This window comes from Balaenoptera physalus, assembly GCF_965194825.1.
Source record: "Balaenoptera physalus genome assembly, chromosome: 15".
Lineage (NCBI taxonomy): Eukaryota > Metazoa > Chordata > Mammalia > Artiodactyla > Balaenopteridae > Balaenoptera > Balaenoptera physalus.
In genome coordinates, this window is record NC_138894.1 from 37,505,199 (window position 1) to 37,514,189 (window position 8,991).

Consider the following 8,991-nt stretch of genomic DNA (forward strand, 5'->3'; position numbering starts at 1 on the left):
TAGCTAGGAACTTCCAGTTGGTTTGTTGAAAACAGCAGAGGTTTAACACAAACTACAGGGACTTGGTAGGGGTACAAATTCCCAGGAAGTCATAGACACCCCAGGTGTTCTCTGCACTTTCTTTGTAGAAGATGGGGCTGGAGCTGGATTTTTCCAGCCCTTTAAATAACTCCAAAAACTCATTTCTCTCAGGTTGCTGGCTTTATCTTGTCTTCGGACTGTCAACCCTCAGAGCCACTCTTCTTGTCCCCATTCGCCCTTCCAGGGACTCAGCTTTCTGCCAGCTCAACTTAGAATGAGAATTTCTAGACCAGTTTTATTTTGCCTCAAATACTGGAATCCCATCCTAGGCCTGCCCAGGGAATGCCATGCAAAGTTCTGGAGCTCTTTCTCTTCATTACTCTCCTTTACACTCTGCTTCCAAATTCTGGAATGCTCAGTCTGCCCAAACTCCCACCTTTCTCTCCTCAGCTTAGTGAGACTGCCGCACTCTGTGTGTCACCCTTTCCCCTGCACTGTGGTCTGGAAAAATCCTCCAGGAAGAAATCCAGGGAGGGTCTTGGGCTCATCCAGTCAAACCCCGGTTTTGCTCTGCCTGTTATCCGATGTCTGAAAACAATAGTTGCATGTGCTTTGTCCAGTTTTCTGGTTGCTTACAGCAGAAGGGCTGGCCCAGTGACTCCATCATGACCAGAATTAGAAATCTGTTCTTTTATGATATCTTTGGCTGAACTGGACTCTAATCCGTTTGTATTCATTTTTTTCTTTTGGCTTTTCCTTTGGCTTTTTCTTTTATGGCTTCTTTGCTTTTTTTTTTTTTTTAGCATCTTTATTGGAGTATAATTGCTTTACATTGTTGTGTTAGTTGCTGCTGTATAACAAAGTGAATCAGCTATACGTATACATATATCCCCGTATCCCCTCCCTCCTGCGTCTCCCTCCAACCATCCCTATCCCACCCCTCTAGGTGGTCACAAAACAATGAGCTGATCTCCCTGTGCTATGCAGCTGCTTCCCACTAGCTATCTGTTTTACATTTGGTAGTGTATATATGTCCATGCCACTCTCTCACTTTGTCCCAGCTTACCCTTCGCCCTCCCTGTGTCCTCAAGTCCATTCTCTGCATCTGCATCTTTATTCCTGTCCTGCCCCTAGGTTCTTCAGAACCTTTTTTTTTTTTTTAGATTCCATATATATGTGTTAGCATACGGTATTTGTTTTTCTCTTTCTGACTTACTTCACTCTGTATGACAGACTCTAGGTCCATCCACCTCACTACAAATAACTCAATTTCGTTTCTTTTTATGGCAGAGTAATATTCCATTGTATATATGTGCTACATCTTCTTTATCCATTCATCTGTCGATGGACCCTTAGGTTGCTTCCATGTCCTGACTGTTGTAAATAGAGCTGCAGTGAACATTGTGGTACATGACTCTTTTTGAATTATGGTTTTCTCAGGGTATACGCCCAGGAATAGAATTGCTGGGTCCTATGGTAGTTCATTTTTAGTTTTTTAAGGAACCTCCATACTGTTTTCCATAGTGGCTGTATCAGTTTACATTCCCACCAACAGTGCAAGAGGGTTCCCTTTTCTCCACACCCTCTCCAGAAATTATTGTTTGTAGATTTTTTGATGGTGACCATTCTGACTGGTGTGCGGTGATACGTCACGGTAGTTTTGATTTGCATTTCTCTAATGTTTAGTGATGTTGAGCATCCTTTCATGTGTTTGTTGCCAATCTGTATATCTTCTCTGGAGAAATGTCTATTTAGGTCTTCTGCCCATTTTTGGATTGGGTTGTTTGTGTTTTTGATGTTGAGCTGCATGAGCTGCTTGTATATTTTGGAGATTAATCCTTTGTCCGTTGCTTCATTTGCAAATATTTTCTCCCATTCTGAGGGTTGTCTTTTCGTCTCATTTATGGTTTCTTTTGCTGTGCAAAAGCTTTTAAGTTTCATTAGGTCCCATTTGTTTATTTTTGTTTTTATTTCCATTTCCCTAGGAGGTGGGTCAAAAAAGGATCTTGCTGTGATTTATGTCATAGAGTGTTCCGCCTATGTTTTCCTCTAGGAGTTTTATAGTGTCTGGCCTTACATTTAGGTCTTTAACCCATTTTGAGTTTATTTTTGTGTATGGTGTTAGAGAGTGTTCTAATTTCATTCTTTTCCAGGTAGCTGTCCAGTTTTCCCAGCACCACTTATTGAAGAGGCTGTCTTTTCTCCGCTGTATATTCTTGCCTCCTTTATCAAAGATAAGGTGACCATATGTGCATGGGTTTACCTCTGGGCTTTCTATCCTGTTCCACTGATTTTTATTTCTGTTTTTGTGCCAGTACCATACTGTCTTGATTACTGTAGCTTTGTAGTATAGTCTGAAGTCTGGGAGCCTGATTCCTCCAGCTCCGTTTTTCTTTCTCAAGATTGCTTTGGTTCTTCAGGGTCTTTTGTGTTTCCATACAAATTGTGAAATTTTTTGTTCTAGTTCTTTGAAAAATGCCAGTGGTAGTTTGATAGGGATTGCATTGAATCTGTAGATTGCTTTGAGCAGTATAGTCATTTTCACAATGTTGATTCTTCCAATCCAAGAACATGGTATATCTCTCCAACTGTTTGTGTCATCTTTAATTTCTTTCATCAAGGTCTTACAGTTTTCTGCATACAGGTCTTTTGTCTTCTTAGGTAGGTTTATTCCTAGGTATTTTATTCTTTTTGTTGCAATGGTAAATGGGAGTGTTTCCATAATTTCTCTTTCAGATTTTTCATCATTAGTGTATAGGAAGGCAAGAGATTTCTGTGCATTAATTTTGTATCCTGCTACTTTACCAAATTCATTGATTAGCTCTAGTAGTTTTCTGGTAGCATCTTTAGGATTCTCTATGTATAGTATCATGTCATCTGCAAACAGTGACAGCTTTACTTCTTCTTTTCCAATTTGGATTCCTTTTATTACTTTTTTGTCTCCGATTGCTGTGGCTAAAACTTCCAAAACTATGTTGAATAATAGTGGTGAGAGTGGGCAACCTTGTCTTATTCCTCATCTTAGTGGAAATGGTTTCAGTTTTTCACCATTGAGAATGATGTTGGTTGTGGATTTGTCATATATGGCCTTTACTATGTTGAGGTAAGTTCCTTCTGTGCCTACTTTCTGGAGAGGTTTTATTATAAATGGGTGTTGAATTTTGTTGAAAGCTTTTTCTGCATCTATTGAGATGATCATATGGTTTTTATCCTTCAATTTGTTAATATGGTGTGTCACATTGACTGATTTGCATATATTGAAGAATCCTTGCATTCCTGGGATAAACCCCCCTTGATCATGGTGTATGATCCTTTTAATGTGCTACTGGATTCTGTTTGCTAGTATTTTGTTGAGGATTTTTGCATCTATGTTCATCAGAGATCTTGGCCTGTAGTTTTCTTTTTTTGTGACATCTTTGTCTGGTTTTGGTAGCATTTAAATAATATGTCCCGCTTTCTTAGAATTTACTGAGATTTTCTTTGTGACCTAGTGTATGCTCACTTTTTATAAATGTTCCATAGGCATATTTGTTAGACTAGACTTGTAATTTTCATTATTCAGATAGTCTATATCCTCATTTAGGTTCTGCCTACTCAGCCTGTAAATTTCTCTGAGAGGATTTTAACTCTCCCATGTTTAACATTTATCTATGGTTATCCACATTTATCTATGCTTTGCCACATTCTCAGATTTCTAATAGCTTTTGATTTAGGTATTTCAGTGTTACTTTGTTTAATGTCTAAAAAATTCATAACCATTGGGATGTCCCTGGTGGTCCAGTGGTTAAGACTCCACACTCCCAGTGCAGGGGGCATGGGTTCGATTACTGGTTGGGGAACTAAGGTCCTGCATGCCCCATGGCTTGGCCAAAAAAAAAAAAAAATCGTAACCATTACATATACTTGAAGAATTTTACTTTTTATCCATATTCATTCAATCAAGGATTATTTATTGTGCTTCCACTATGTACCAAACATTCTTCTAGGTTTTGGGGATTCAACAGTGAACCAAACAGATAAAAATTCCAGCCCTCGTGAAGCTGGCATTCCAGTAGGGAGGAGAGGTGGTTAGGACATCTGCCCCCTTCTCAGAGCCACAGGAAGGAGTCCTGAGGTGCCTGAAACCTGGGGCTGGGGACTTTCTGGAGTAACAAGCAGCTGTTCACCCAGCCCTCCATGGTCTGTGGTCTAGAGCTGACAGAACAGGAACAGGTAAACCTGAAGGACTCTCTCCTGCTCACACTCCAGGGTCAATTCTCATGCCCGGGCTGGCCCTTTCTCTCCTCTAGAGGAGGTTGTGAAAGCTGCAGTCTCCCCAAGAAAGAGAAAGGCAGAGGAATTAAGTTCTCTGCAGATGGAGCAGAGAGAATCTGGGGAGGCAGAGTGAATCTGGGGAGGCAGAATGAATCCGCAGTTGTCCTGGGGGAAGCAGTCAGCTTGTCACCCTGTCCCACTCTGCCTCCACTCAGATTGCATTGGTGACAACAGCAGGCTGTGACAATTTCCACCACCTGGGGTGCGCCCACATCCTTGTCTCCCAGGGCCATGGTTTCCAGTCTTCCTCAGTAGAAGGACCCAACCTGATGAGGCTGGGGTCTGTCTACACATTGTGATTTAGGGGACAGCCGGACTCTGGCATAGGGAGGAGAAGGCATAGACTTTTTGGCCGTCATGAAATGACCTTCGAGGCCTAGTTTTCTAGAATAATTTCTCAGTCAGGAGGGAGAACGCATTCTGGAGGAAGATGGCACAGCATCTTGAGGATGGAGGTCACTAGTTTAGAGGAAAAGGTACCCCTACTTATTATAGTTGTAAACTCCAAGTGTCCTCTACCAACTAATGTCTCAGCCCTCCATGCTCCAGAACGCTTACAACACTTGCTCCCATATGCCCAGATTTAGGCCTGGACCTTGGCCAGGTCCCCCTGTAAGCCTACACCATGCCTACTAGGAAGACCCTCTCTCTTTGTATTTTCTCACTTATAAGGGCCGGTTATAAATGGCTCTACCTCAATCTGCTACTAGCAATTCCTGCAGCTCAAAGCCAAACACCCCCAAGGACCTGCACTGCCAATGAAAGCCCCAGGCCCCAGTTAGAGTCACAGAAGAGTGAGGAGTTCTGGGCTGCTTTTTGAGGGTGGTGGTGGTGATTTAGGATAGAACAAGGGGCTGCCAGCTGGGCCTCAAGAAGGCTTCTTCCTGCAGGACAAGGGCCCACGCAGCAGGGTATCCACAGCACAGCTGTGCCCCTCAGATCCCCTTACCCTCCCCCAAAGCAGCCTGGACCCCACTTCCTCTTGAACCTCCCAGAGCCCTGCTTTTGTTGCAATCTTACCCTTCTTCGATCTGACAAGAACTTCCCAGTCTCAGCTGTACAGATCCCAGGACCAGGAATCTAGGCCCTCTTCAAGGTGGCTCCACCGAGCCTGTCATGGCATCCTCCTCGCTGCAGGGTCACTGGAACCGAGCCCTGGGCCTCAGTGCCCCTCAACCAGCTCTGACTGCAGTTCCTGCACCGTTGCTCAGAACATCCCTCTGCCTGGGTCACTTAGGATTTGTCTGTGTAATAGCCAAGTTTCTGGACATTCCATCTGGTTCATAAATCATCACTGCTATTCTCACCATCACTTCCAATGGGGTGGGAGTTACACGAGGCAAGAGAGGGTCGTGGTTGTAGACCCAGGCTCTGTGGCCAGACTCTCTGGGTCCAGTCCCAGCTTTGCCCCTTTCTAGCTGGGAAAGCCAGTTACCTGACTTTTGTGTCTCAATTTCTTCTTCTGTGAGTAAATGAGAGTCTCTCCCTCTTGAGGCTGTTGTGTGAATTTAGAAAATTAGCGCATATGATGAGCTTAGAATAGTGCATGGCACCCAGATCCCACTGTATAAGCCTTAGCTGTTATTGTTACACCAATAGCCTGATGGACTCCTCACTACAACTCCGAGGAAGCTCCTATTATAATCTCTGCTTTATAGATGGCAAGGTGAGGCCTAGAGTTTGGATGACTCGCTCAAAGGTCCTAGGAACCCCTGTGCTGTGGAAGCTCTTCCCCTCTGACCCACAATGAGCCCCTGGGCCCTGCTTAAGTCTCAGCTCTTCCGTGTGACCCCACAGGCCCTAAGCTTCCATCCACCCCTTTGCGAGGCTGCCAGGCACCTTTGGCATCTTGTCAGAGCTCCAGGCTATGGCTGTGGCCTTAGCCCAGCAGCACAAATGAGAAGGGCACGAGTTGAGGGTCCCTGTGGGGAAATGACCTTAAAGCAGTTTCCTGGGGACACAGCCTGTGGGTCTGTTCCTCTTCTCCGCTGTTGGTGGAAAAATACTTCTGACCCACTGTTACCTCTGCTGAAGATGTGGCCAAGAAGTTAACCCCAGCTCATGCCCAGGGGGTGGAGGAGGAGCTCAAGGGAGGTGAGGTGTGGAGCACAGGGAGAGGAGCAGTGCCTGGGTGCTGGGGGACCAGGTTAGCCGGAGGCACAGGGCTGGGCCCAGAGCCCTTGGGATGGAGGCTGCTCAGACCTCGAGGAAAAAGGACTGCCACGGAGACGGCTAGCCTGAGTTCTAGGCTCAGCTCTGCCACTGACCAGCAGCATGACCTTGGCTAGGTACTCAACTTCTCTGGTGTTAATTTTCCCACTTGTACATCGGAGTAAAGTCTAAGTCCCAAGAATATGGTGAGATAAAATAATATATAGTATGTAATAAATAATATGTAATAATACACATTTATGTGAAAATGAATACCAATATGAAATTGCCAAATTGATTTGGATAGGCATTCTGGGCAACGCAAACATGTCCCTTTATAGTTTTTGATCCTTTTAAAATGTCATTCTTTGCCTTCCCATACTAAAGCTGGTTTTCACCGCTCTCTCATGTCTTGACTGAGCTAAGGAGATTAAGGGAACTGTGTCTGAGCCACGATCTGGCTGGTGTGATAGAGGCTTCCAAGCACCCAGGATGGGTGTTCCCATCAGCAGGAGGGGGTGTTCTTCTCAGCTGGGTCCCAGGGTAACGAAGAGGCAAAGACTGATGAGGTGAACCTGCTGGGGCAATTTTTCTGTCTCAGGGTGGAAGATAAAGTGGACCGTCTCCCTGTCCTCACTCCCTTCTCCAGGGTGCCTTTCTGCATTGCAGAGGCAGGAAGGCCGAAGTTCCATTTCCCAGAACCCCTTGTACCCATGGCTCTGGAGGCCGGTTAAGATGATTTAGTTAGGGCTTCCCTGGTGGCCCAGTGGTTAAGAATCTGCCTGCCCGCAGGGGACACAGGTTTGAGCCCTGGGCCGGGGAGATCCCACATTACCGCGGAGCAACGAAGCCCGTGTGCCACAACTACTGAGCCTGCGCTCTAGAGTCCGCGAGCCACAATACTGAGCCCACGTGCCACAACTACTGAAGCCCGCGCGCCTAGAGCCCGTGCTCCTCAACAAGAGAAGCCACCGCAATGAGAAGCCCGCGCACCGCAACGAAGAGTAGCCCCCGCTCGCCGCAACTAGAGAAAGCCTGCGCGCAGCAACGAAGACCCAACGCAGCCAAAAATAAATAATAAATTTATTTTTAAAAAAATGATTTAGTTAGAAACAGGTGTGTGAGATTACCAGCGTGGAAGTGAGGCAGAGCGCCCCTCCCTGTCCTACCACCTGTTTTCTGCGGACATGCCAGGGCATGGGAAATTGGGGTTTCTCTGCAGCAGTCTCCCGGGCCCCTCCCCAAGCTTCGGAGGCTTGAGTGGCAGCTGCAGGGGCCGGGGCTCCCTGCTGCTTTGGTGGTGTGTCCTTGGACTCAGAGCTCTTCCTGCTGATTGTGTAAGCGCCTTTATAAATCCCTGAATTAAACCCCTTGGCATCTGCTTGGAATACCCAGAAGAGTTTCTGACCCTAGAAGAGTTTTCTGGACCTTGACTGGTGCAAGCGGCCTGAGGACTTTGCTGCTGTGAAGGTGATCCCTGCCGGACACCAGCCACGGCAGAAGCCTCAAAGGGGACAGCTCCATTTTGGGAAATGACACCCAGGAGCGATGATGAAGGAGCAATGATTGGGAAGGAATCTAAATCCTTGAGTGACCATAGGAGCAGAGGTGCACTACTGACCTCCACGTTTCACACTGTTAAGAGGCGAGAGAAATAAACGTTTTGTTCATCAGGCCATTGCATTATTGCGTGACGGAAAGGTGTCGGCCCCTCAGCTCACACTGGTTTATGTAATTGCTCTCCCTCAGAACAGATGGCTCAGTTGAGGAATCAAACAGCCAAGGGGCCAGAAAATTATAGTTGGAGTTGACGGAGGGGAGCAGGTCTGAAAGAATAAAGTCTGGGTTTCTCACACTGGATTCCTGATGCACACCAGCTTGCCCACTCAAGCTTTCGGCAATAAAATAATGTCAATGATGTTCTTTTTGAGGCCCAAGGAAAGTTAAGTAAAGGAGTGAACCATCTCCATTTTAAGCTTCATCCCCACACACTTGGCTCTTGCTGCCTTCTCTCTGCCTGTCAGCAGACAGCACCAAATGAACTCAGAGCACATAAAGTTATTTTCCTTCTTTAAAAAATATATTTTAAAAATTACAAAAACAATTTCATGCTATGAAAATGCAAGCAATACAGAAGATGGGAGGCACAGATCAAACCTCCCCATTCCCAGGCCCACTGCTCAGGGGAACCCCAGTTAAGCATTTGGTGTGGCCTCTTCATTTCCCCTTGCCCTGCCCTTGAAGGCAGTTGCCATGGAGATGGGGCTGAGGAGGTGGCTGATGTGGCTAGGAAATTAGTTCTATGTGGGAACTGAGCAAATAAGTAACCAGAGTTAAGTTTCTCACTGTTGAAGAAGGGAATTACAAATAAGGAAAGGGGGAAACGAGAGAGAAACCTGAGGTATTGGATTGGAATTGGAGGTATTAGTGTGAACTCATGCTTTTTAAATATATCTGTCCATCTATATACAGAGATAGATACAGCTGTATGTGTGTGTATGCATA

At 45.6% G+C, this 8,991-nt stretch overlaps 1 long non-coding RNA gene across 1 annotated transcript in view; it reads right to left on the bottom strand.

The window, feature by feature from the left end:
* LOC309643419 overlaps nt 1-8,991 on the bottom strand; it is a 149,901-nt gene that overhangs the window by 62,653 nt on the left and 78,257 nt on the right. The gene's annotated exons all lie outside the window — the stretch shown is intronic.